The sequence below is a fragment of the Alexandromys fortis genome, unplaced genomic scaffold (genome assembly GCF_014885135.2).
Source record: "Alexandromys fortis isolate MF-2015 unplaced genomic scaffold, M_Fortis_MF-2015_v1.1 scaffold_33, whole genome shotgun sequence".
Lineage (NCBI taxonomy): Eukaryota > Metazoa > Chordata > Mammalia > Rodentia > Cricetidae > Alexandromys > Alexandromys fortis.
This window is the reverse complement of record NW_026067917.1, coordinates 7,823,188-7,850,435: the sequence shown is the minus strand read 5'-3', so window position 1 is coordinate 7,850,435 and position 27,248 is coordinate 7,823,188. Positions and strand designations below refer to the sequence as shown.

The 27,248-nt window shown below is 36.8% G+C and overlaps 2 long non-coding RNA genes across 3 annotated transcripts in view; both read left to right on the top strand.

The window, feature by feature from the left end:
* The window catches only part of LOC126500274 (uncharacterized), a 243,430-nt gene that overhangs the window by 22,338 nt on the left and 193,844 nt on the right, over nt 1–27,248 (top strand). The gene's annotated exons all lie outside the window — the stretch shown is intronic.
* Nucleotides 1,859–9,025, top strand: LOC126500277 (uncharacterized). Its single transcript, XR_007591292.1, has 3 exons — nt 1,859–2,268; nt 5,049–5,145; nt 8,499–9,025. It is a non-coding gene; the product is annotated as an uncharacterized lncRNA (long non-coding RNA).

Below are 27,248 nucleotides of genomic sequence, written 5' to 3'. Positions count from 1 at the left end.
GCCACCTCCCCAGGCAGTTCAGGACCAAGCACGTCCATCTAAACTAGATCAAGACAGGGACAGCTTATAAGCATAAGAGAATAATGGATGCAACACGACATTGCTTGATACACAGAAGAGCTTGTCAATCATTGTTCTGTCTTTTTCAAGTGCATGCATAGTTTGCATTATCACCGAAATTTTATTGCTTGCCTTAGATCTTATCCTTCTCATATTGTAAAACTTTAATATACCGAGAAGATAGGAAGCTATATTCAGATTGCCGTCAGAGTGAATGAATGAGACTTAATGCTACAGTCAGGAGGCAGGGAAGCTGTAAACAACACCCACCTTACGTCATCCCAAAGCCCATGCAATCCAGCAGCCCCCTTTCTGCATTGCTAGGTACCCCACATGCCGCCCTTCCTTTGCTTTTGTTGATTTCATTTACCTTCTCTTTCTGCTATGAGGTTACTTCATAAGCTTTAAACAATTACTGGAGGATTATAAAAACCCAGTTCTAATAACTTTGTAATGTATTATTTCTGTATTTATGAACTCAAAAATGCTTCCAACATGAACATAGTAATTATCTCATATTTGACTACATGAGATTGAAATGATTATGAATTATTCCTTTCTATGATTTTAGCAGTTCTTTTTCTCTGGCCATCTAGAGAATAATGATTGAAAATTTCAACAAAAAATACATTCTAAATGTGATGATTCCTTATTTAGTGAGACACTCATAGATTGAGCGGGTTATACTTAGGAATGTATGTGTATATACACATATGCCTATAATAACTAATAAAAAGGAGGACATAAATTTGAGAAGGAACAAGGAGGGGTGCATGGGAGAGTTTGGAGGGAGGAAAGAGAAGGGCAAAATGTTGTGCCTTTATTATTACAAAAAATTAAAAATTAAATAGATTTTTCTATCACAAAGATAAAAGCAGCCTTTAACTCCTTCAAAATACCTAATGTTAACAGTTTGTTTTGTGTCTTTTATACAGTCTGTGACTCTTATTTTATAAATTTTAAACTGCATTTGGTCTCTAGTTTATAAATCTTTGGCCAGTTACCAGTGGCATTTGTGTTAACCCAAAAGAACAGAATGAAATGCTCAGGACTTGAGATCATTCGTCTTATGGATTTCCAGCTCTCTTCATGTAAGGATTTGTGAACCCAGCAAAGAGAAAGAGTTAAGCCTATTCCCCTAGTTGGCACAAACTTTGTAGTTTAAAATTACATACTGACTCTGGTGTAGAGACACAAGAAATTATAGAGCAGACACTGTCCAGGACAACGTATAATTTAAAATGTACTAAAGAATGTATACCGCATGGCAAAGTAAGTGAAGTGCTTCTTCAAATCTAAGTGTTTTGCATAGAAAGGCAGTAATTATCCACTCCTAGAGAAATGTTTGCATTCATTCTAAATCAATATTTACTGTTCATTTCTTGTGTTCAACAAAACAGGGATTTAACTTTTTTTTAATTTTAATGAAGCACTAAGACTACAATATTTCTACAATGTAATTGTCTTGATATGAAATATTGCTAAATGGTGTTGCTATTTCGAGAAAGAGCAGTGTGAAATGGAAGGGCAATCCTATTTGTGAAATGTTACTTTGGGAACATTCAATTCAAACCCAGCCAAGCAGGGCAACCCACCAGTTCTCGAGATAACTTAAGCTGTCTCCTCGGCATGCCCTTAACTAGGATCATGCAGATGAGTTTTTTGCCTTTGTATTTCCCCCTTTCTCTTAATATATACTTCTTAACAAGAATTTGGTTTCAAGTCAACTATTGCCTTTGGTCTTTGTTTCTCTCTCACATGCGTACTCTGTGTGTGTGTGTGTGTGTGTGTGTGTGTCTGCCTGACTGTCGCCTGTCTTTCTGTCTCTCCCTCCTTCTGTGTGTGTGTGTGTGTCTGCCTGTCTGCCGCCTATCTGTCTGTCTCTCCATTTTCTCTCTCTCTCTCTCCCTCCTTCCCTCCCCCCCCTCTGTTTCTGTATTGGTCTCTGTCTGTCTCTCCCTCCTTTTCTCTGTGGTTGTTTGTCTGTGAGTCTTTGTCTGTCTGTTTCTCTCTCTCTCTCTCTCTCTCTCTCTGTTTCTGTCTCTCCTTCCTTCTCTGTGTGTGTTTCATGTTAGCAACTTTTCTGTATAAGCATTTATTTCCTGTTATAAGAAAAGACCCTTCTTTCACAGTGTAATTCAAAGGAATGTCAAGGAAGCCAGGATGAGCAGATAAGAAAACAGAAGCCACGAGCACTGTCCATTTCTGGTAAATTTTTGAACTTATGGAGCTTATGATCTGATCATTCTGAGACTTTTCTTTAGAGATGATTACTAATTTTTAAAAATAGAGACTGCAGAAAGAACCGGAAGGTAGAACGCTATGTTCCATTATATCACAGAATTTCTTTCTTTCTTTTTTTTTTTTTTTTTTTTAGGGAAAAGCAGTTACGGCTTTGCCGAGTTTCATGTCAGGACAGGACTAACATACAGCATGACCATCCCAGAACACAAGTTTCCTGTTATTCTTTTTTTTTTTTCCTTTGTGTTGTTGTTATTATTGGGGTAAGGTAGTCTTATCAATGGAACATTTCTCTGAAACTTTCAACATCTCCATGAGAGTTTTCAGGTTTTGCATTGATTGCCTTGTTTGATATTAAAATTTCAGGAATATTACGCTTTTCTGATTAGTGCATTCTACAGTCTCCTAATATCATTTTAAATGAGATCTAGAGTGAGAAAAACAGAAGGCATACAGCTTTTCTGCTTTTCCACAATACAAGTGGCTTTTCTTAAGTGGCTTTGGAGTGTAGTTGTGCAGGAGTCTCTACTGAATGGCCCTGTGCCCTTCTGCTTTTTTATAATTGATACAAGCTCTTAGAATGTGTTACTCTTTGGTATATACTCTGAGAACAAATAATATCATTTATATATTATATACTGTGGTTGGTGCTCTATTTTATCTTCCTTTTTCACTGACAAGAGACAAGGGTGTTGCTTATAGTTGTACAAGTAAATTGGGTGCAGAAACCCGCCCTTCGCCTTCTGAGAAAAACACCTTCTTTCTGCAGGAAATGCTCTTATAAACTGTACTATTATAAATGGTGTGTTAGTCCTCAGGCCAGTTCTGTCTCACTGTACAAAGTAACAGCATGTTCCTTTAGCATCCAGTGGAGAGCACCAATGGGAGAGCAAGTGGTTAGGGCATGTTCCTAAAATCGGGTAAATCATTGGAACACTACAAGAGGAATAGAAGTTGCCTGGAATGAACCTCTAAAGGGTCATTTTAAGAAACAGCAACTGATTATGAACAGAGCTTTTACTCCAGTTACTGGAGGGGGCCTGCAAACCCATTCTACAACACCTAGTGAAATGTCTAATAGTTGAGATGTTTTCTGTACAACGCATAAAGGGTAATGAGGAAGGCTTTAGTAGTTTTTAAGAAAGGCTCTGTAGCCTCTCAACAAAACATGAGCACAGTGTTAGTGGCAAATTCTGGAAGACCCCAATATAAAAAGTGGCCATGACATCTAGGTATGGCTGTTACCTGGCTAACTTTGTGCAAAGAGAATCCTGATGTAACTTTGTATGTGAGGGAAAAATGAAAGTAAAGGATGTCAGAGTACAAAATCTGAGGTCTCATTTACTAATACTTCAGAAGACATTTGTTTGAGTTATTAAAATATTAAATGTCTAAATGTTAAAAACATTTAGAATTATGTTTTTTTCTTCTCTTTACCAAGTCTAAAATGTAATTAAAATTAAGAGTCATTTTTTTTGTTTTAATGTTATGTTTGGATGAAAATCATTCTTTTTATTAGTTGGCATTAATAATATTATTTGCTTTTGTATACTAAAATCAGCCCCGAAATTTTCCTTTTATTGTCACCCCCAGTTCCATCAACAAATACATCATATATTTTTTTAAATCAACATAAATGTTTAAGTATTTATATTATTTAGTTTTGAAGAAACAAGTTTTATTGACTATTTTTATGGGCTTTTTGCTACTGTCAGTAAAAATATTATTAAAAAGAACTACCCCTAGTTCTCTGCTTTGACACTGAGGGTATTCATACTAACCCTGAGTTCACAATTTCAGACTATGACATTCATACACTGAATAAGAATGAGTACCAGTTCGAGTTTTTTCATGTTCTGTGATTCAATATATGGTATCTTTAGCAGTAAGGTCTTATCATCATGTTCTGGAGGGTAGACAAGAGTGTTGGAAGTTGTCTGTAATACTTGGAGGTCTATGTTACTTCATTAGCCAAGAACTTGAAAAGATAACCCATCCCCTGTCTGGTTTATTTTATTTTATATGGTGGGAGTACCATGAGGTGTCTCGTTGGGATGAGAAGGATTAAAGTCTGTTCAAGTATAGAAGGACAAGGCAGACTTAAAAATATGTGGAAGCCTTTTTAAATATTCATATAGAAAACTACTGCTAACACACACACACAATTCAATGGAGTTACCTTACAACTGAGGATAATATTCCAACTAAATAAGTATATTTTGTATATTAGATATATACAAAATCTATAGATAGATTGGGCATGAATCTTCCTTGAGAAAGTGAAACCTTCTTATCAATGAATGAAATTGACCTTGTTGGAATTCCTGTGGAAGTAGGAAGATATGTTAAACTACAGTGCAAGTCAAAGGAGTGTACAATTTATTTGAAAATCTGAGGAAATTCATGTTGGCTGAGTAAGGATCATTCAAGGCTTAGAAATATAACAAGAAAGGGAAAAGAGATTTGAAGCATTTACAATTGATTTTGAGATTATGACAGAAACTTTGAAATGTTTAAAATAAAACATAATCACAAAAGGCTTGAAAATGTTCAAGTTCATTCAGCTTCAATTTATTGATAGAAGCACAGACAGCCTAAGAGAATTGTGTGTGAATTTTAAAGAAAAGGAATATTGTGATGGGTATCCATGGTTGTCAACTTGACTACATATTGGATTAACTAAAACTGATGTGGGATTTCCCTCTGTATGCTGTGAATACCATTGGTTAATAAAGAAACTGTCTTAGGCCTGTGGGAAAACTAAACTAAATGCTGGAAGAAAGGAGGGGGAGTTATGGAGAAGCCATGTAGACCTGCTGAAGACAGATTCTGGAACTTTACCTGGTAAGCCACAGCCTCATTGCGATACACAGATTATTAAAAATGGGTTAAATTAAGATGTAAGAGTTAGCCAAAAAGAAGTTAGAGCTAATGGGCCAAGCAGTGATTTAATTAATACAGTGTCTGTGTGGTTATTTTGGGTCTGAGTTGCTGGGCAGCCAGAAAACAAACAAGTGACCTCTTGCAACAGAGGAAAGGGTTTATTTAGCTTACACATCCACTTTGCTGTTTGCTACTGAAGAAAATCAAGGGCAGGAACTCAGCAGAGAGACAGAGACACGGCTACTTTAAGAGGTTTTTCTAACCAATGGTATACAGAGGGGAATTCCACATCACTTATGAAGAAGCCAAGGGGGGATGCTGCCTACTGGATTCATTCCTCTGGCTTCCTCAACCTGCATTCTTATAGAACACGGGACTGCCAGACCATGGATGGTATCACCCACAATAAGCTGATCCTTTCTCTATCAATCACTCATTAAGAAAATGCCCTATAGCTGGATCTCATGGAGGCATTTTCTCAGCTGAAGCTCTTTCCTCTCTGATAACTCTAGCTTGTGCCAGATTGACACACAAACCCAGCCAGTATACCCTGGCAAGTTCATTTCTTCACTGAAGCCTACTTCTTTGGGCTCCAACTGAAATACTGAAGACAAGCTGAGAATTCTAGCCTGGTAGACTGAACAAATACCAGGGAATTTGGGACCTTCCATTCATAGTCAGCCATTGTTGGACTAACTAGACCACACCCTGTAAAGCATTCCAATAAATCCCCTTTATCGTTCTCATGTATATGGATTTCCTTAACATAAGTTTGCGAACTGTGGTCAATGGAAGAGTTTCCACCACCCAGGCAGACACTGGAGATGACGTGAGAAAGCACATCATTAAGTATTTGGAGGAATTACAACTTATTGAAGGAATAGACAGTGAATGACTAAAATTATTTTAAATATTTGTTGGAGGAAAATGATCCCAGGAATATGTAGGAAAAAAAAGGAGGCAGAAAATAATAAGGTTCAGCAATCCACAGTTTTTTCTATATGCAAAAGCCATATTAAGCAAACATTGAGGTACTGAGGATTCTGTAGGTTAGAGAAACAGAACAGGCACAAAGAGACAGGTTTGGAAAATGGGTGTGAACAACGTAAGTGTTAGAGTTTTGGGTGACACAAAGGATGACTAGTGTGTTGCTGAAGGATCTCACTGCCAGTGCAAGATCACAATTTCCAGTTTCCCTTCTTTAAAAGCTCAAGAAAAAAATGCTTTGATTGGTCAAATCTTTCTTTAAAGCACTGTTTTGTATTCTGGGGACAAAGATGCTCTTGTGTCCTATAAATTTCAATAACTAGCTTTGACTAACATATGATAAAAGTTTATTCCAATGCAAACCTTAAAAAACAAAACAAAACAAAAAAGAAGCAGATAAGGGTAGATGCTACGTTAGACAAAATAATAGCAGAGGTCATTAGACAAGAGAAGAAACATCTACTAAATGCAGATAGTTTATGCAAAATGGAAGTTCTAATTTAAAAAAGAAACAGTGTGAATAGAATGGTAGTACCTCTAGAGTTCAGACAGATGGAAGAATGAGGGAATGAACATGTGAATCGGATGCAAGGAGATAGCCAGTGTAGACAACTATTTCATGGAAGTGTGGTTCATCATAGGATGAGGACTAATACACTTCATGTTTTGGAGGCATTCAGAGGTTCGTAAGTCAGGATTTTCTGGTTCTGATGGCCAGAGGAAGAGACTAAACTGTTATAAGACCTTATATACATCAATGTCCATTTGGGGACATGTATACAGACACTAGAATCCCTGTCCCATTGAAAGACACTGGCGAAGAGCACAAACATGTAAGCAGCTTTACCTTTTCCTTCTAAGCCACGAATGACTCGGTAGATAATTTGGTTACAGTTATATGCACTAGAGATGCATACTGAGGAAATAGAGAACGCTGAAGTCTTTTCTTCATAAGGACCCCTGGAAAGGATTTCAAATGCTCAGTGACGTAGAAGTTATCCTTCCTCACAGTGCCTACCATGATACTGACATTGAACTATGTCTATGCTGCTGAGATGCCAGAAGTATGTTATTAATTTTATAGACATAAGCCTTAACTTACAAGTCCTGACAAGGGATGATGCATTTTGTTTTCTTTGGAAAATTTTGTTGTGGGGGTTATTTTGGGTTGCATGGTATATTCTTTTATCCATTGTAGCATTTTTATGATACAGCCCTGTAATGAAAAAAGTGACAAAATTGTGTTTTTCAGTTTTTTTAAACAAAAACTTCCCTGCTCAAACACTGGGAAAAAAAAACTGAAACCAATAATGAGTATATTTTACTGCTTTGTGTCTAAAAATGGCACTGACCAGTTTAAAGTATTTTTTAAAAACCTGAATATTTATGCAGTTTGCCTACCAAGATGAAAATTGGTGAGCTGTAAACCCTTAAAAACAGAGTTTATAATGGAAACAGTAATTGACCCTTTCGTACAACATCAAAAATACAATACTATATAATACAAAGCCCAGGGCTCGGGATCCCATGCCATCCCACCTCTGCTCTAACCTCAGACTGGCTCCCTAACCCAACACCACAGAGCTAACTAATAGTTACATTTTGAGATGTCATCTCCTGGTACAGCAAGGAACATGGGTGTGTGATCCGGTAATTATATCCAGTTAAACTTCACAGACCAGCACCCTAAGTATGTTTAATAAATTCAATACTCCAACAACAACAAAGTCACTGGGCTTGCTCTAAAACATAACTGGTATTTTAAAAGAAGTAAGAAGAAAGTAAAGGAACCCCTCTGGTTTGTGCTGTACCGTATCATGGATTTGGGGCATGGACTATACACACCACTGCGTGCAATGAGGGTAGAGACCAACTGTTGGAAAAGCTTGTGGGATTACAGAAGAAATAAAACAAGGCAAAACAAAAACTTGAAATATTTAGAGCGTGTTTAACTTTGCCCTAGTTCATAGTTGGTTGAGTTTCCAACTTTTAAGCCACAGGAATCCGTTTTTTTTTCTTTTTTCTCTTTGGCATGAGAGGATGCAATCTAAATTACAAAGGAGAGCATAAGTATTAAACCTGACTAATATAATATCTAAGATAACTTCAAATGCTAGGAATCATTGAGGCAGTGGGCAAAAGAGGTACATATGTATGTGTGCATATATGTGTTTGATTTTATATGTATATGTATATATATATATACACACTACTTGGATATATGTAATTTTTCTGTATGTGTACTTTAATATATTTTATTGATTATTTGAGTTTCATACATGTGTATAGAATTTTTTCCACTCTTTGTTCTATTTTTTTTATCACAGGGAAAGGTTTAATGGAGTTTATTGTTAAAGAAAATGAAGAGATCACTTTCTTCCCAAAGTCGAAATAATTTGAAATAAACATGCTAGGTTATTTCTGCGCTTGCTTCTGAAGAATTTGTCAGCTGAAAATAGTTTAGCGTTTTCCTTTTATGAAAGACGTCATCTATTTGCACATATTTCCAGCAGGTCGTGCTGATCAAGTGGCCCTTGGCAGGACTATTTGGTATTTCCTTGTGAGGATTCTGTTTCTTTTGTTGCCCTTTTAGCTTCTGGTCATGGTCAGAGGAAACTGACAGAAATATCATGAACTCAGCTCTGCCACCTCTTCTCAGATACCCTCTCACCAAGACCACACATGCACTTTGGAGAAAGTACTATAGAAAAACATTGGAACTGAAATAAAGATGGTTACTTTCTTTGTGGGAGTGTTTTCGAAGTGGTATCTGTTCTGGACGATAGCAATTTTAGTAACAGCAATTTAACGGCTCTTTTTGTAAACCGATGTGAATAACCGAACACTTTCTAAACCTTTGAGACTTCAAATGAAATAAATGGTGACATTAATACAGAGCACTCCTGACTTTTTCCTTGTCTTTTTTCAAGTGCTAAGATCTGGCCAGGGTTGCCTCACTCGATTTATTACCTATTCTGCTCCTTATTTATTATCAGAAGTAAATGCATATCATTCTAATTTTCTTTTTCATTTTTTTTCATTTATCCTTTTTATTCTTCCGTGTGCCAACTTTGCTTTATTTTATTTTATACTGTCCATTTATTCTGTAACTTGTTCATGGAGTATTATAACCACACATAAATAATTATGTAGTAGGCTAAGATTGTGAAGCATTGAGTTCATTTTCATTTTACTTCCTTACATTTCTTGGTCTTTCCCAAAGACCCAGAGAAAGAATAACACATTGAAATGTGAGAGAAAAAAATGAATATAATCTTAGCTTTTGAGCCCTCAAAAGCTGATTCCTCTGGGGAAGCAGAAGAAAGAATTCAGGGCATAGGCGAAACATTTCAAAAATCATCATTAAAAATAGTCACATTTCCCTATTACTATTAGGTTAAACCTCAGCTTGGAATTACAAGGAGCTGAAAATTAAACACAAACAATTTAGAGCAAATCCTGTGCTCCTCCATTAATTCTAAGTGGATGCAAAGAGGAATGCATGAGAGCAGGGAGATTTAGGGCATGTCCACAGAGGGTTCTGTTTATATACCAAAAAGCCTGAGACAAGAACTCTAGTGTAGGGTCTGGCCAGGATGAGGTCTTTGGGATATGAAGTGACCTGGCCTTTACCAATATAATTCACATACGTGCTTCATGGTCTTGCCTTCCAAATCTATTCAGGACTGAGAGCTTTTTTTTTTTTCTTTATCTTTTTCCCTTGCCTTACATCTCTGAATAAAATTTAGGTAGTTCCACTGGGATTGCAGGAACCTTGAAAAATACCCTCTCTCACACTTATGTGCACACACACACACACACACACACACACACTACCATACTTTAAGCACACAAAAGTTAGGCTACTAGAGGAGATGCTGAACATTCTCAGAGCCCATGTAGATTCACAGGCTTTGCTACAGTTTGCAAACTCAGGCTTATCAGAACTTGGGTTCTATTTAGGGAAGGGCACATGTCTTCCCATGCTTGGATTCTCAGCTTGTCGAGTCTAGGACTTCTATTCTTTCCTTTCCTAGCACAGAGTCAGGTAGAGGAGGAAGCAGAGGACTAGAAATTTCTCTTTGGGATTCCCTTCTGTCTTATGTTTAAGTGTACTACTGTATGGTCTTTTGGGACATTTATCTTTCTTTATTTGTATGATATTTTAGTTCTACCTCCCTGAGAAATGCCTATTGTGTGAGTTTTATTTTCTTGCATCCTTACTTGAGGCTCAAGATAAGAATAGTTCAATAGGATTGTGTATTTTCAAAGTTATGACATCTTTTTCCTGAACTAAAAATATAGATGGTATTAATTGGTTGAGTATAGAATATCCAAGGGCTCCAAGGAAGTATAAATGTTTACGTTTTAAGATAACACTCTTCTATAACAACAATGAAGCTCTGTATTGAATACTTGACTCACATGTTTAAAGATATACTCTTCAAAGGCAAAGGCATCTTTATGTTCATTATTTCGTGCCTAGCATGTTGCACATTAATACAGTAAGTACTCAACATATAAACAGTAAGTTCATTCATTGTTGGATAAGTTATTTTTAAATGGAGCAAACAAGTAGATTAAAGCTATTCTTTTCTTTCTGCTTTTCGGTTTTCCTATTCTGTCCCGAGAAAGGTCTTAGATGGTATATTTTATCCACTGTTCTTGAGAACTCCTGATTATAACCAATTTTTTTATGACTTTCTCTTCACCTGGATAAAAAAAACAAAAATAAAAACAAAACAAAGCAAACATAGGAGAGATCCAGTAATTAGACTATTTTAAGCCTATTTATCTTTGTGAGATAGGAATAGACTACTGAAGGAAAAGCACTTACTTAGAGTTACTGGGAACTCCTGGCAACAATGAAGTTGGTTTCATTGCTGTAGTGCAGCTATGACAGGAAATAGAAGGCTCACAGAAACACTGCTTTTTTCTTAGTTCTGAGTTTTACAAAAGAAGTTTCTTTTAAAACCCTGTCTCGAAAAACCAAAAAAAAGAGGATGTTTTAAAGTTTTCTTTTCTTATTCTCTGTTCAAAACAAAGATACAAGGTGAATTAATCCTTGATTATTCTTTAAGATTGTCTCTGTTTCACCTGTGAGAAGTTCCCACATCCCAGAACAGGCTACTTGAATACAATTCTCTTTGATGGAAATGGAGGTAAGTTTGTTCCTGAAAGCACACATTTTTGTTTTGTTTTGCTTTTTTGTTGTTGCGGGTTTTTTTGTTTGTTTACTTTTTGCTATTAGTGTGTGACACAAGTCGCTAAGCTAAGTTCTTTCACTCTTGGACAAAGAGACATTCAGTTCTGAAAACTAGACTTTCTAACTAGTCCCTACCCTTAGGACATATAAACAAATAGATGAAAATATTCTTACAGTCCGTAATTCGCAGAGATAACTATAGGCTTCACAGATATTATCATGTGCAAGTGTGTGTGTGTGTGTGTGTGTGAATATTTGAACAATATACATGTTTCAGATAAATGAAAGTAGCTTAAGCAGGAGCCACTGGGAGATATACCTTTCCAGTGGATCACACAACGTAAGTGGATTGCTGCTTAGTCTTCAGCCTGACCCTTATTTACTTCATAAATGTCATTGTTGTCACTCAAGCATAGCCCAAACAATCTAAAGTTCAATTTTCAAAAACCAGTAAATAGGCTGGAGCAGATGGTACATAACTCTAATCCAAGTCACTCAGGAGACTAAGATAGGAGCAATTTGAGTCAAGGTGAGTATAGGAAACAGGATTAGTTCACGGACAATCTGTATAAGATAGTGAGTCTCTGTCTCAGCAAAAAGGGAAAAAAAGAAAAGGAAAAAAACAAAAAAGAAAGGATGATTGAAGATACAGTCCCGTAGTACATCACTTGTCTCACGTGTGCTAGGTATTAGGTCCAATCCTTAGTACAGAATTAGAGTTCTAAAGTCATACTTATTTGTATGATCTTTCCTTGATGTAATTGAAAGCTAATGTCTTAGAAAGCCAGGTGGGATTTTGAGAAATTGGCTAATAAATGTAATCAATAGAGATATTCCACCATGGCGACTTGCTGTCTCTAAAATAATTAATTTCTACACTTCTGCCTAAGAAGATAAAGAAAAGAAACTTTTAATTGATGCTTTTATTGATGTTTAAAGACTGAGTGATAACTCCTGATACTTCGAAGACCATTTAACTTCTTTGAAATTCTGCATATATTTCAAAAGGAAAAATATACCATGTATTCATTCATATTTGGAATTCTTGAAGGCAGCAGTTGATTAAAAGAAACAAAAGCAGATATACAGATGCCACTTCAGTCTCAAGAAATAGATCAAATTACAGAAATGTTGGAGTCTGTGGTGGCATTGATATATCTAAAGCAGTTACCAATGAAGTATAGCTCAAAATGCAGGTTTCAACAAGACCACAAACTACATATTCGTATGTTAGCTTCATAGCTGTTCCCTTGTTATTGTGGGACTTGTCTTTCCTTTGAAATTCTGGAGGAGAAACATTAGAATAATGTTATGTTCTTTTGAGGCATATGTTTTTAAGGGTTTTTTGTTGTTTTTGTAAGGTGTGTTATCTATCTGTCTGTCTATCTATCTGTCTATCTATCTATCTATCTATCTATCTATCTATCTATCTATCTATCTATCCATCCATCATCTTTCCTTTCTGGTGATATCTGTCTGTGTATTGCCATTTTAGGCGAATACCTGGAACCTTCTCCATGATCTCAAAATGTCACTCTGTAGCCTGACTTTGTAAGGAATAATATGTGATTTCTAATGAGGCAGGCATGCTCCCATTAGATAGGCAGTAATCCCTGAAGGAGAGCCTTGCTGAGAGTTGCCATCAAGATGAGGCAAAGCCAATGTGTTAATGGATCAGAATCCCTACCAGTGTGTTCACTACTTCTTTTTCTTTTTAGAGCTTTTTCTTTCCCTTTCTCTCTGCTACTTCCTATTCCTAGTGTTCTACCACTTTTCCAAAAGTCTACAATAACCAGAACTCCAGTCTCCAGTCAACATACACCCAGGGATCTGTAACATATTCAACACACTCTAACTAATACCCTTGAACATTGTAAATGGATTTGTGTTGTTATTGTGTTGTCGGTTAGCTTTCTATTATCAAGGGTACAGACAGGGCCAGTTGAAACTGGGAGCTACCAGAGAAGCTTGATATTTTTCTTTTTTTTTATTTATTTATTAAAGATTTCTGTCTCTTCCCCACCGCCGCCTCCCCTTTCCCTCTCCCTCGCCCAATCAAGTCCCCCTCCCTCGTCAGCCCAAAGAGCAATCAGGGTTCCCTGCCCTGTGGGAAGTCCAAGGACCACCCACCTCCATCCAGGTCTAGTAAGGTGAGCATCCACGAAACTGCCTAGGCTCCCACGAAACCAATAGGTACAGTAGGATCAATAACCCATTGCCATTGTTCTTGAGGTCTCAGTACTCCTCATTGTCCACTATGTTCAGCGAGACCGGTTTTAACCCGGGCTTTTTCAGACCCAGGCCAGCTGGCCTTGGTGAGTTCCCGATAGAACATCCCCATTGTCTCAGTGTGTGGGTGCACCCCTCGCGGTCCTGAGTTCCTTGCTTGTGCTCTCTCTCCTTCTGCTCCTGATTTGGACCTTGAGATTTCAGTCTGGTGCTCCATTGTGGGTCTCTGTCTCTGTCTCCTTTCATCGCCTGATGAAGGTTAATATTCAGGAGGATGCCTATATGATTTTCTTTGGGTTCTCCTTCTTATTTAGCTTCTCTAAGAACCCGAATTATAGGCTCAATGTCCTTTATTTATGGCTAGAAACCAAATATGAGTGAGTACATCCCATGTTCCTCTTTTTGGGTCTGGCTTACCTCACTCAGGATGGTGTTTTCTATTTCCATCCATTTGCCTGCAAACTTCAAGAAGTCCTTTGTTTTTTACTGCTGAGTAGTACTCTAATATGTATATATTCCATACTTTCTTCATCCATTCTTCAATTGAAGGGCATCTAGGTTGTTTCCAGGTTCTGGCAATTACAAACAATGCTGCTATAAACATAGTAGAGCATATACTTTTGTTGTATGATAAGGCCTCTCTTGGGTATATTCCCAAGAGTGGTATTGTTGGGTCCATGGGTAGGTAGATCCCGAATTTCCTGAGAAACCTCCACACTGCTTTCCAGAGTGGTTGCACAAGTTTGCATTCCCACCAGCAATGGATGAGTTCTAAAGATATAAAATCGGTTATTTATATTTATATTTCTGGCAGGAATTCTATTATCCATGTGCTATGACTTCTCTGTAATGAAGCAGAGAACACATGTTTAGGCAGGAACATAACTAAACCCCTGAATCAGACAGTCATCAATCAATCATCAATCAATTAGTTATTTAATCATGGCAAAACACCAGAGTCCTGCCAATGAAGGTACTGGAGTAGAGTTGTATCTCAGTGGGAAAGCCAACTCAGTCCATTCCTGGGATTCTCAGTCTTATTTGTCTATATTCTCAGCAGGAAAATCAAATTAGCCTCTTTCTGGGATCCCCAGATTTTTGGAAAAGCAGAACTGATTATTGGATTGCCCTTATGGGGTTATTTTAGAAGAAATTAGTTCCTGTTTATAATGTGTATAGAATAGACCGAGCATGCAGGTCTTACTATATAATTATTTATTTTAAAACTTCAGTGTAATGCAGTAAAAAAGACAAATCTATCCAGAGACTATGGATATATATATATATATGCACACATATAACAGTATTAAAAGTTATGGGTTGTTTATTTGTTATTTGTAAGTTGAGAAGTGAAATCATATTCCCAGAGTTGAGATGGTATCCACTTAGAGCTCCAGGAGCAAGTGAGATTGGGCATAGCTCTGGGTGACCAATACAGGCCTGTCAGGCTAAAGGACCAAAAGTATATTTGAAGTTCTGCAGTATTATAGACTGAACAATAAAGAGTGAAATGGTAAAACATGTGAAAATACATATGATGGGGAAACTAACTGGCTGAAAGCCTTGAAAAACAAAGTAGAAATTTTAGTGCAGTGGTTAATGTGAGCATTATTATGTTAGCACTAATATGGTTCATTGTTTATCACAAACAGTCTCGGCACCTTAAATAATAACTATTAACTTTAGAGTGCAAATTATTGTTTGGGATGTGCAAAACATGAACATTTTAATTAAAAATAGTAGCATACTTTTATGTTTTACTATGTGGTTTTATTACATTTTATTTTAGGGCTTTCTACAAAGTGTGATGATTTCTTAACTAGAAAATGAACCTAATATTAGACTTACCAGGTATATTTTAATAATCCTAATTTAAAATTTGGTTATATTTTCTAAGTGTAGAGTTTTATATACTTAGCAAAATTTCCCAGGGGATTGTTGTGTTCATGAGTAGCTTTATGCAAAGCATAGACGTGAACGTTAATTTCAAAGGTTATATAATATATTACATTACTTCTCACTGTCAGAATAAGATAGGAAAACATATTTTCCTAAGAATAGGAAGATGAGTCAGATACTTCTAGTCATCAAGGAATCCGAACATTCAAACATACAGACACATAGGTATACATAGACACACACACACACACACACACACACACACACACACACACACACAGAGTCTGCAAAAGAACATGCTTGTCTTCAAGGCATAAAACAGAAGTTAGAAAAAAAAAGTAAGGCAAACTTGCTTGGATTTTAAATCAATGTTGTATAATATATTTTCATCTGCTGCCTGGAAGAAATAAAAACACATTACCCTTTTATGAAAAGTAAGTTACAGCAACTGAGAACATTTTCAACTGCACAATAAAGGTTTGCTTTGGACATAAACAAAGTCTTTCAGTGGTTCTGCCCTGACTTTGAATGAGTTCACAATAGCATTTGCTCTCCGGAAACCTTTTTCTTTCTGAAAGCATAGTCCTCTGAAATTCCCCAGAGGTCTCTGCCTCTTCGGTTACCATATCAAGTACTATGCCACCATGAAAAACTTACATTGGCTGATTGAGAATAGGAAGAAACTTGTACAAAGACTTCAGCTGAATTTTTCTGGAAACCCGTGCCTGCTAATCCAGGTCCTTTGATTCTCAGCTTCTCGGCTGGCATGGAATGGGGAGAACACACAGATTTGAGCATGTTGTTACACAATGAGACAATATCATAAACTCTATGTAGAGGTGCATCAATACTAACTCATTTAGGTGACCCTTTTAGGGTGTCAGGAACTGTTATTGGTACTAAAATACAGCAAAGTATAAAACAGTCATTGATCTCACTCTAAGCCCAGAAGACAGATATGAATCAAAACAATATTGGAATAGGCTTAGACTTGCCAGATAAAACACAAGTGAATCAGTTAAATTTTTATCTCAAGCTCTATTATGTTTAGTTAAAATCTGTCCCATACATTTCAGAAATTGATATAGTACATAGAAACCATCATTTTGGAAAAAAATTATACTAAAAATGAATAATTTGTTGGTCATCTGAAGTGGTAATATATCTGAGCATTCTTTTTTATAACTCTTGAAATCTGTCTACCCTATGTAGGTTAGACAAATTAGAGGGACTTTATACTGAGTAGTCATAAATTTCTTCTGAAGATAGAGTGAAAAATACATGCCAACCTTAAGTAATGCAGATATTTGAATGAAGGATGTTCATTGGATTGGAACAGAAGCAAAGAGCCTTGCCAGTTATAATCAGAAGTTAAACCATATTCATAGTTGTACTATTAAGGATGGCCAGACAAAGGTATTATTGTCAAATATCTTGTGTGAAGTCTAAATGTTATCAGAATCTTAATATTAGACATACCAATCAACCAATAAATCTTCTTTTGTATTTGTGATTTATATAGTTGAGGAATTACTGATATTTCAAAATTCAGCCTGAATGAATCACCAGAGTACAGGCAACAGGAACCAGTAAACCCTAAAACATAATTTTTCTTTCACCAGAGACCTTTACTGTGTGTTCTAGTTAAATAACATTTATTTAACTAGATACTGAGTTGCTTCTACATGTCTTTCCAAATGTTGAGAATATCACAAGTTAATTCACAAAATTTGATTGAAATTTTGGCCAGAAATGTGAAACACTGTTGGAGTAGGGTGCTGCTTGTTGGTTTCTGGCCACCCGGCTAGCTTAGACCCAAAATAACCACACAGAAACTGTATTAATTAAATCACTCCTTGGTCCATTAACTCTAGCTTCTTACTGGCTAACTCTCACATTAATTTTATCCATTTCTATTAATCTGTGTATTGACATATGACAGTGGCTTACTGGCTAAAGTTCCTAGCATCTGTCTCCTGTGTGGCAACATGGCGTCTCTCTAGACCTTCCTTTCTCCCAGCATTCAGTTCAGTCTTCCCTGCCTACCTACATTCTGCCCTGCTATAGGTCCAAAGCATTTTCTTTATTCATTAATGGTAATCACAGCATACAGAGGGAAATCCCACATCAAAACACCAATTTCTGGTACTTGGTGGAAACATCAAAGGAAACATCTTTTCTTTTCTTTTTATTTTGGTACCCTACTGCCTGAGTTCAAGTTCTGTTAATATCAAGTAGTTCTTTTCTTTCTTCTTATTAATTAAAAAAGTAGAATATGTCAACACTATATATATATATATGTATATGTATACACACATACATATTTGGCAATAAATTTTCCATATTTTTAGGTAATTTATTTAAAACAATGTAAATGAGAATGAGTTTTTATGTTTTGTTTTGGTTTGGTTTGGTTGGTTTTTTGAGACAGGGTTTCTCTGTTGCTTTGGAGCCTGTCCTGGAAGTAGCTCTTGTAGACCAGGCTGGTCTAGAACTCACAGAAATCCACCTGTCTCTGCCTCCCAAGTACTGGGATTAAAGGTGTGCTCCACTACCGCCCAGCTGAGTTTTTATGTTTGAAGTAAAATTAGAACTGTAGACAGGCAAAGCAAAAACCAACAAACATGGATCTCATTTGTGTCCCAAGACTAAAAGGTCATTTTGAGTTCTGGATGTTCATTGTGGGTTGCTTTTCATAGCTATTGCCCCACCATTTCTTGGTCTGCTCAGAGTCTGAGCTGACTCAGGGTTAGTGGCTATGTGATCTAACAATGAACATATGTTCTTGATATGTATGTGTCTTCTAGGTGGTAACTTAAGAGATAATTTAGTTCTTTCACAGCCTGGAAAACAATGAATAAGAAAAGAAGATGTCATAGAATAATCAATGTAGCTTACATATTCATTCAGTGTGCATAAAGGATATAAGACATTGATATTAGAAAAATGAGAGTAGTAATTTCAAAAGACTTTTCTTTTTTAACTTAAAAAACTTTTGTTTGTTTAGTAAAATAACATATTTTCTCATTTTATATACCAATTCTAGTTCCGACCCCCCCCCCCATCCACTCCTCAGAGACAGTAAAGTTTCCCATGTGGAGTCAACAGTGTTTAGCACATTGCTTTGAGGCAGGACCAAGGCCTTCACAACTATATCTAGACGAAACAAGGTATCCCTCCAAAGAGACTTGGTTCCAAAAATCTAGTACAAGCAGTAGGGATAAATCCCAGTCTCACTGACAGTGGTCCCATAGTCTGCCCAGACCATACAACTGTCACCTACCTTAGGTGGGCCTAGTTTGGTCCTATGCTCGTTCCCTCACTGTCAGACCAGAAATGGTAAGCTCCCATTAACTCAGGTAAGTCTGTTTCAGTTGGTATCCTCACCATGGTCTTGACCTCATTTTATATTCTCACTCCTCTCACCCTTCGACTAGACTTTGGGAGCTCAGCCCAGGGCTCTGTTGTAGATCCCTGCCTCCACTTCCATCAGTGATAGCTTATGTGGAGAGGATGTGAAGTAAGGAGAAAACTCCTCCATTGCTGGTAGGAATGCAAACTGTTAAAACAACTTGGAAATCAGTATGGTGGTTTCTAAGAAAATTGGGAAACAATCTACCTCAAGACCCAGCAATACAACACTTAGGCATATACTCAAAGGATGCTCAAGCATACTACAAGGACATTTGTTCAACTATGTTCATAGTAGCGTTATTTGTAAAAGCCAGAACCTGGAACGACTTTTCTTTCATTTTCTTTAGCGCTGAAGAGTTATGGATATATTACTTAGGCTTTGAGAGTTTTACTAGGGATCATTAATTAAGTGAAGATTCACTACATACTTTATCTGAAGTAAAATATCACCATCTGGTGCAAAATTAAATGAAACATACTCAAAATTAAGCATTCATAAGATATGTCACTCAGCTATTTGATGGGCAAAGCACGAAAGTATTGCCTATAGAATTTGAGAAAGCCAAAAACATCCATAACAGTAGGAAAGTAGGTAAGTGTCCTTTGAGCAAACATGTGTGCCCCTCTGTAATAACAGGTATTCTAGAAATATTCAGAATACATTAAGACTAAGAAACATATTCCAGATATGTGCCCTTGTCTTGCAAATTGAAAATTTTGGTTATTCTGAATCAACTATCATTTGTTGTTCATTCCTGGTTATAGATGAAAGTAGAATGCTTTACCTTGTGGAAGACAACAGATGCAGTTTAATTGCCAATTAATTTGTTTAGTTCTTTTAATAGTCTTAAAACTGTAACTGAAGAAGTAAAAACTTCAAAATGCATCTCTAAACCAGAAGCAGAAGCAAATGTTTTCTTCATATAAAAAAGGAAAATATTCATGATACATATCGGTAGATTGATAATTACAAATATTTTCTTATTAACTGATTTTCTATTGGTATCCTAGTGATAAAACACTGAGAACAAAAGCAATTTGCAAAGAGAGGGATTTATTTAACTTACAGTTCCAGGGCACAATCAATAATTAAGTGAATTTGGGAAGGAAATCAGGACAAAAATCATGGAGGAAACATGAAGATGGACAGTAAAAAGAAATCCCACACTAGCTCAGAATTGGGTATAATAAAGCTTTATTTATTTAGGGGTAGACTCAGATCTCAGTCCTCTGCATGAGTGTGGAACAGGAACTGAGTCTAGCAGCCAGAAGAGAGAGGGAATGTGAGGTTTATAATGGCATTTATAGTATAAGAGGCCATGTCCAAGTAGGCTGGTAACTAAAAGGCTACTGGCTGTAGGATTTCCTACAGCATCTCCCCCTTCTGTTTAATTAAGAGAATTCTAAGCCTAATACAAAATTATTATGTACAACAAGAACAAATATTAGGTATAAATATTAGAATTACAATCTGCATAAACAATATCAAGCAGGAAATATGTGATAAATGTTCAATAACTATCCTATCCTAAGGATTTTAAGACAGTCTTGTATTATAAATAACTTTACCAAGTCATGAGAGGAAAGTATCTACAACTATTTAGTCTTCAACCCCATTGAAGACCCAAGAAAGAAAATAATATTACTTGCAATCAAGCAACTTCCAAAATGTGTAATAAATGGCAGAAACAACTGGCTACCTGGGCAATCACCCAACACCTCATTTGCAATGTTGGAGAAACTAACTTTGGCGAAGGCCTAGAGTAACTGACAGACCATTTTCAGAGGCAGGAAAATTTTCAAAACCATCTTACCCTTTCTTGACAAGTTTTGGCAGTCCTTCCTTTTTCTTGTATCCTGCTTGTCCTGTCCAGAGACCATGCATTTTGTCAGTGGTTGTGGCATGGGCAGTTTTTTTTTTTTTTCCCAAAGGCCAGTTTTGCCAAGAAGAAAACAAGCTCCAAGTGAAGTGGAGTGTCTTCAGTGCCCAACATTCTCTTGGGAATAGATCGGTGCTGCCAGGAGCAATCATGTCTCACCTCAACCGAACCCTAAATTATTTAGATGCAATATTCTACAGCTCTTTGAAGTGGTTGAAGATTACCTAGCTATGCAGAATGCAATCTCTATCTATCTAAAGAACATAATTAGTCTAACTATAAGTATGTTAAACATGGATGACTATTGACCTATGAATTTTAATACCTATCTAACTTAAAGACTAAGGCTTTATATTAGAATATTAAACAATCTTTAAACAACTGTGTGTTGAAATAGGAGCGGTGGGGCTGCATCCCCAGCACCCCAGCTGCCTGGCTAGCTTATTCCCGAAATAACAACACACAAACTGTATTCATTTAACTGCTTGACCCATTTATATCTAGCCTCTTCTAGGCTAATTCTCACATATTAATTTAGCCCATTTCTAATCATCTGTGTAAGCACCCCAAGGTGCGCTTACCAGGAAGATTCTAGCCTACGTCCATCCTGGGTCTGAGGAGCTTCATTGCGTGCATCTGCCAGGGAGAGTGGAGCATGGCGTCTCTGCTCCAGAGAGCAGAGCTATCGGGTCTCTCTGGGCGCAGAGCAGAGTCTGACCTCACTTCCTCTTCTGCCCAGCATCCTATTCTGTTTATTCCTCCCACCTATGTTTTAACCTATCAGGGCCAGCCAAGCAGTTTCTTTATTGCTCAATGACCTTCCTCCATCAACTGTGCAACAAATGAGGAAAATGAACTCAAAATGTAGATAATGTATAACTACCTTGATCAGAAGTATAAATGTATATTGCAATATGATAAATATATCCCAAAATTGATTCAATATATAAGATGTCTTATGCAGAGGTAGAAGCATACATACATAGAACATGAAAATTACTTTGCCTAGATATACAAATATTGTAGACGAAAATAGAAACATACTCAATATAATTTAAGGTTGTTTCAATATACAGGAATCTATAACAATAAAATTGCCCATAAATAAAAGCTCACAAGTGTTTACTTTATTATTCATTATTATTATTAGTGTGAGCTTACTCACACTAAACTATTAACCTATCCAATTTCCCTTTTTTCCCAAAGAGATCGCTGAACCTACATAATATCCCCTCGCAACCCCCAACCCTATGCCAACTATAATCTACCCCTAAATGATGTTTCTACCTGAGGACAAACTTTGTTGGGAGAGGGGACATCATCTTCTAGAGCTGTTACTTACAGCTATCACGGGGGCAATGTTAATTCTCTGGGATCCTGTGAAAGTAAAATGATGGTTAAGTTTCAAGATTACTATTTGGTATAATTGCAAATAATTTCTGAGTATTCAGGAGAGTTTTTCTAAGGTTCCTATTTGGAGTTCTGGCCAGAACATTGTAAAATAATCTGTACCATTTTAGCTAACTAATTTGGAATCATCTTAAGCAGTTGTACCTAAAACAGGTCTTATAGTAGCACTATGAGCATCATGACATCATATCAACCAGGTGGAGTCATTGTTGTGGTGCCCCATCTTCTTCCTGAAAACTTCAAAGATTGCTGCAGGAAAATTCACTGTTCATTGTGGAAAACTTAAAGATTATTTATATTGACATATACAGACATATATTCAATGAAAGGTATGATAGAAACAAAAATAGGTATGAAGAAAAGTCAGTTTTTTTTCCTAAATTCTTTCTTCTTTCTGTCTCATACCAGTTGGCTCCTAACATGAGGCAGAAACTCTGAAATTTCCTTTTAACAACATGCTTGGATTTGGAGAAGGACAGAACCATTGTCCAACTCCAATGCCAGCTTTGATTTTTAAGTGAGTCAAGACTATTATTCTAGTTTATGTTTAGAGATTCTTACCCTCAGATGACCTGTCCTCAGAAACCGTAATTCACTTTGCTTGATGATTCTATCTGGATACTTATCTTTTCTGCTTTAAGCATCTCAGCCTTCTTTTCTATCCTTCTGGCCCTATGCATTCACCGCATCTCATGTTTTGTTTCACTTGAGATAGGGTTTCATTTTCTAGGAATTGAACATCTGCCTCTTGAAGAGGCCAGTTTGAATGCCAAGATTCTGGAGTAATGATATTCATGTCCATACCCTTTTCTATCAAACCCACAATTACAAGGCCATTTAGATTCATTCTTATCTTTGTTCTTTGATCATTTTTAGAAGTCTGCCAGAATATACATTTTTTTAATTCCTATTGGAACTTTTGACTCATAACATCCATAACAGTATTTTTTTTTTTTTACAGAAGGCATTGGATTTTCTAATTTTCCTGGTGAGACATGTCCTCCACAGTGACTGGGAATGACTGGGCCATTTTTGACTTGGGGGCCTGCGAGAGTCCCACCCCCCCCCCAACTAGTTTCCTGATAGTATCAGGTTGCCTTGTCTGGCTTTAGTTGATCTGCATTATTAGTCCAATGTCAATCTTTGCCACACCTTCTACATAACCCATAAGGTTGATACCTTTTATTTTTACCATTCCCAAAAGAAACGTTATTTCTAGGAATTTAGTCTACAATCCCTGCTCAGTGTCCTATTCTACCGCAATTAAGACATTTGGCATTTTGATGTCCCCTCATACTTCAGACATTGCTTCTGCTACCTAAGATTCAGTATTATAGTCAAATGGCTTAATGTTCATTGTGTTCAGGATCCTTTCATCTATTGGTTCTGATCTAACCTTTAAAGGCCCAATTATCTTATTGCATTCTATGTTGACATTTTTAAAAGCCAGAGACTCATTAAGTACTCATCTAGCATCTGAGTCTGTTGGTTAATCTTTGTAAGAAGCCACTAAAGGGTTCTCTCTGGCACTGTTTATCCATAGTATATGATTCAATTTGTTTTCCTAGTTTTTTTTTTTTAATCCTGTCCCAAGCATTCAAGGCTGCTTTGTGGCATAGGGACAAAATTTGTTCATTGTTCAGCACAAGTGCCCTCAGCAAGAATTTGATCTTGGAAAGTCTCAAATCCTTTTGCTTTTACAAACTATTGTTCTAAAATTTTTGCCTCTCCTCTGAAATAACATTTTCACAGCAGTTGGGGCACATCATTCAGGACTGCTGAAACTAACTGAAGCCAGTCATGTGGGGCAGCCTTAATGTGGAATGCAAGCCATAAGTTACTACTGCTTCCTTAATTTCTTTTAGATCATTCATTCCTATAGGTATCCATCTACTTTCTTTGGATCATTTCTGGCATTTAGAACTTGTTGTTTTTTCAGTGTAGATTACAAGGTAAGAAGCTAAAACCTTGGGTAAGACATCTCTGACAGGTACTGGTGATGTTAAATCCTGTCCTCGTACCTTCTTTCCCCCGCTCATCAGCTACAATAATTTCCTCAGCCTTTTCAAATCTTTTTACTAATGCCTTTTGTCAAGCCTGAATCTACTGGCCTGTATGTATCTCTAGTGATTTCATTGAGGCACATAGCCTCTGGTCTTAATTCTGCACATGTGATTCTAACATCTGAAGTTTTTCCTTTAAGATAACATGTCATCTTTGAACATTATTTGAATAGCATGAAGTATCTTTTGATTTTCAATGATATTACTCCTGCCAGATAGCTGTTCATTATTAGTCTGTAAAGACTGTATCATTTCTAGAAGTGCCTCATTCTTGGCTCTGTTATAAAACCATTTACTTAAGGATATAATATGAAGAAAAAAAAACTAAGTCCCCAATATCCAATATGGACGTATCAAAATAATCATATACTCCTTGCAGAATACTATCTATAATATCAGCAAAAAGATTACTAAAATTTTCCATGGTAATGCTGTCTGCCATTATATAACCTTCAAGTTTATTGATTTATTAATTAATAAAGTATTTACCTGTGTTAAGAGGTCCAGTAAATCGTTTTAAGTATAATAATCTTCATTGTTCAGCAGATGTCGTGGTTGCAGTGTCGTGACCAGTGGTGGTACAACTGGTGGTGCCAGGAATAGTTCTATGCCGCACTGCTTTCTGCCTTGGTGCTGCCTAAATAACAAGAAATATGCTTTGCTTGACAAATTAAAAGCAATCAAATTAATACCGTACACAGGGCAAGGAGCTCAGAACTCAGGAGCAGTGAGCACAAACCAGAAGCTGTGCAAGTTGGCACACAGCAGAGAATGTGGCAGTGGGGGGGGGGGCTTGGTGAAATTTGTGTGAGTGTGGGAAATATCTAAGTTGCCACGTGCACTTGGCTCTGCTGTGGCAGGGTTTTTACAAAAAAAAAAAAACTGCTTAGTAGGTGAAAACAAGCTGGCAGGGTGGGAGAATTTCTGGGCTGTGGACCATTTGGGCCTTTCAGACCAGTCCACCTGGTAAGTTTGGAGTTCGGATCCACGTGGGGCACCAGATGAAGACGGACGCTAAAAGGAAAACCTAGAGTAGGTCAGAATTGAGTATAATAAAGTGTTATTTATTAAGGGGTAGACTCACAGATCACAGTCCTCTGCACAAATGAGGAACAGGAACTGAATCCAGTATCTGGAAGAGAAGAGGGAACACGTGCTTTACATTGGCATTTATAGTATAAGAGGCCACACCCAAGTGGGCAGGTAACTTAAAGGCTACTGGCTGAACCCTGTTTGATGTCTTATTCTCTGGTTCCCTCACAACTCATGTTCTGCCAGCGTTTTCATACAGACTAAATATACTTGCCTAGAAATTGGACTACCCACAGTGAGCTAGACCCTCCAACATCAACTAGTAATCAATGTAATCTCTTACAGACATGCACTTTGGCCAGTTCTGGATTTCCTTATTAACCACTGCCTTCTTCAACTGTACGCTTTTCTGATGAATGTCAGGCACAGCAAAAACGACTATGGGTATAAACTTGAATATGTAGAAAGCAGATTGACAAAATTACTGTTTTTCCTAAAAAGGTAGTGGCAGGTTCTTCTCAAAGGGTCTATGATTTTCCCAGCCATTAGTTCAAAGTTTATAAATCCATTTATGAGTTCTTTTTTTTGTGGTATAGGTTTCAAATACAACTTTTGAAAATTGACAGATTACCTTCATACTTGTCCTGTCACTATGGCACTACAGAGCACATCTTTTTTGGTGGATCATTATTATAGCTTCTAAGAGGTATAGTTATGTTAGAGTACTGATATCTTTTTTTCTTTATCATTCTGTTTAGCACCTTCTGGAACTGTGAAAGGTGGCTAGTCAGGAGGAATCTTTGAGGTTAGCTCTGCTTCTTGTGAGCGAAATGTGCAATAATTTTTAGCAATGGCTCTTACTATATCATTCTGAGTACCATTCCATGAAAATATATTTCCTGCATTCTTATTACTCCTTTCTATATGATCTTCTTATAAAGTTAATCAGCCTCAATAGCTTTAATTAGCACTGTATATGATTTGAAATTTGCTTCCTGACTTTCTAGGAAATTTCCATGGACTTTGTTATTGATATTTCCATGTGGTCAATATTTCAGGAGAAGAGGACAGAATCAGTTCTTACCTGCTACCAAGTCACTACCAAAATAAGAGTTAAGTTATTTTTAATATTCTCATGTATTTTTAAAAATCATCACCCCTGGGAAACATGTCAGTGTGATAAAGAGTAAAATAAAACATCTTGAAACAGCTAATTTGATATCACCTGAATTTCTACAGATATAATTTATTAAGGCCAGCTGGGTATCATAATTTTCATTACTATATCATCACTCAATTTATAAATGAGTTCAGATGGGGGTGAGAGTCAGGGGTAAGATAAGAAAATATATTTCATATATTAATAAGTAAAGAACAAAGAAAAGTACAGGACTCTTAATGTCATGAGGAGAATAATAGTTTATAATAGATTCAAAACATGAGGTCAAAGCAACCAAGTTGAGAAAGTTGCATACCAAATGGGCATTTCAGGAAATGGTACGTTGACACAGAGAAAAACCTACAATTCATTTACATTCAAAGAAATATGCCCATGTTATACACTCCAAAATAAAAGTTAAAACATGTTTTAAGATAAATTTGGTGTTTCTTTCTAGAGTCTCTCCAATCTAAAATTTGCATATCTGGCTTCCATCTTTCATGATTAAGTCAAATTTCACTGTTGGGCATGGTCTTCTATGAACTTCAAACCCAACCAAAGAGGCCCATTTTGTAACTTGCTTTAAATCTCTCTCTCTCTCTCTCTCTCTCTCTCTCTCTCTCTCTCTCTCTCTCTTGTGCTATTTTATTTTTATTCGTTTATTAAAGATTTCTGTCTCTTCCCCACCACCGCATCCCATTTCCCTCTCCCTCCGCCAATCAAGTCCCCCTCCCTCGTCAGCCCAAAGAGCAATCAGGGTTCCCTGCCCTTTGGGAAGTCCAAGG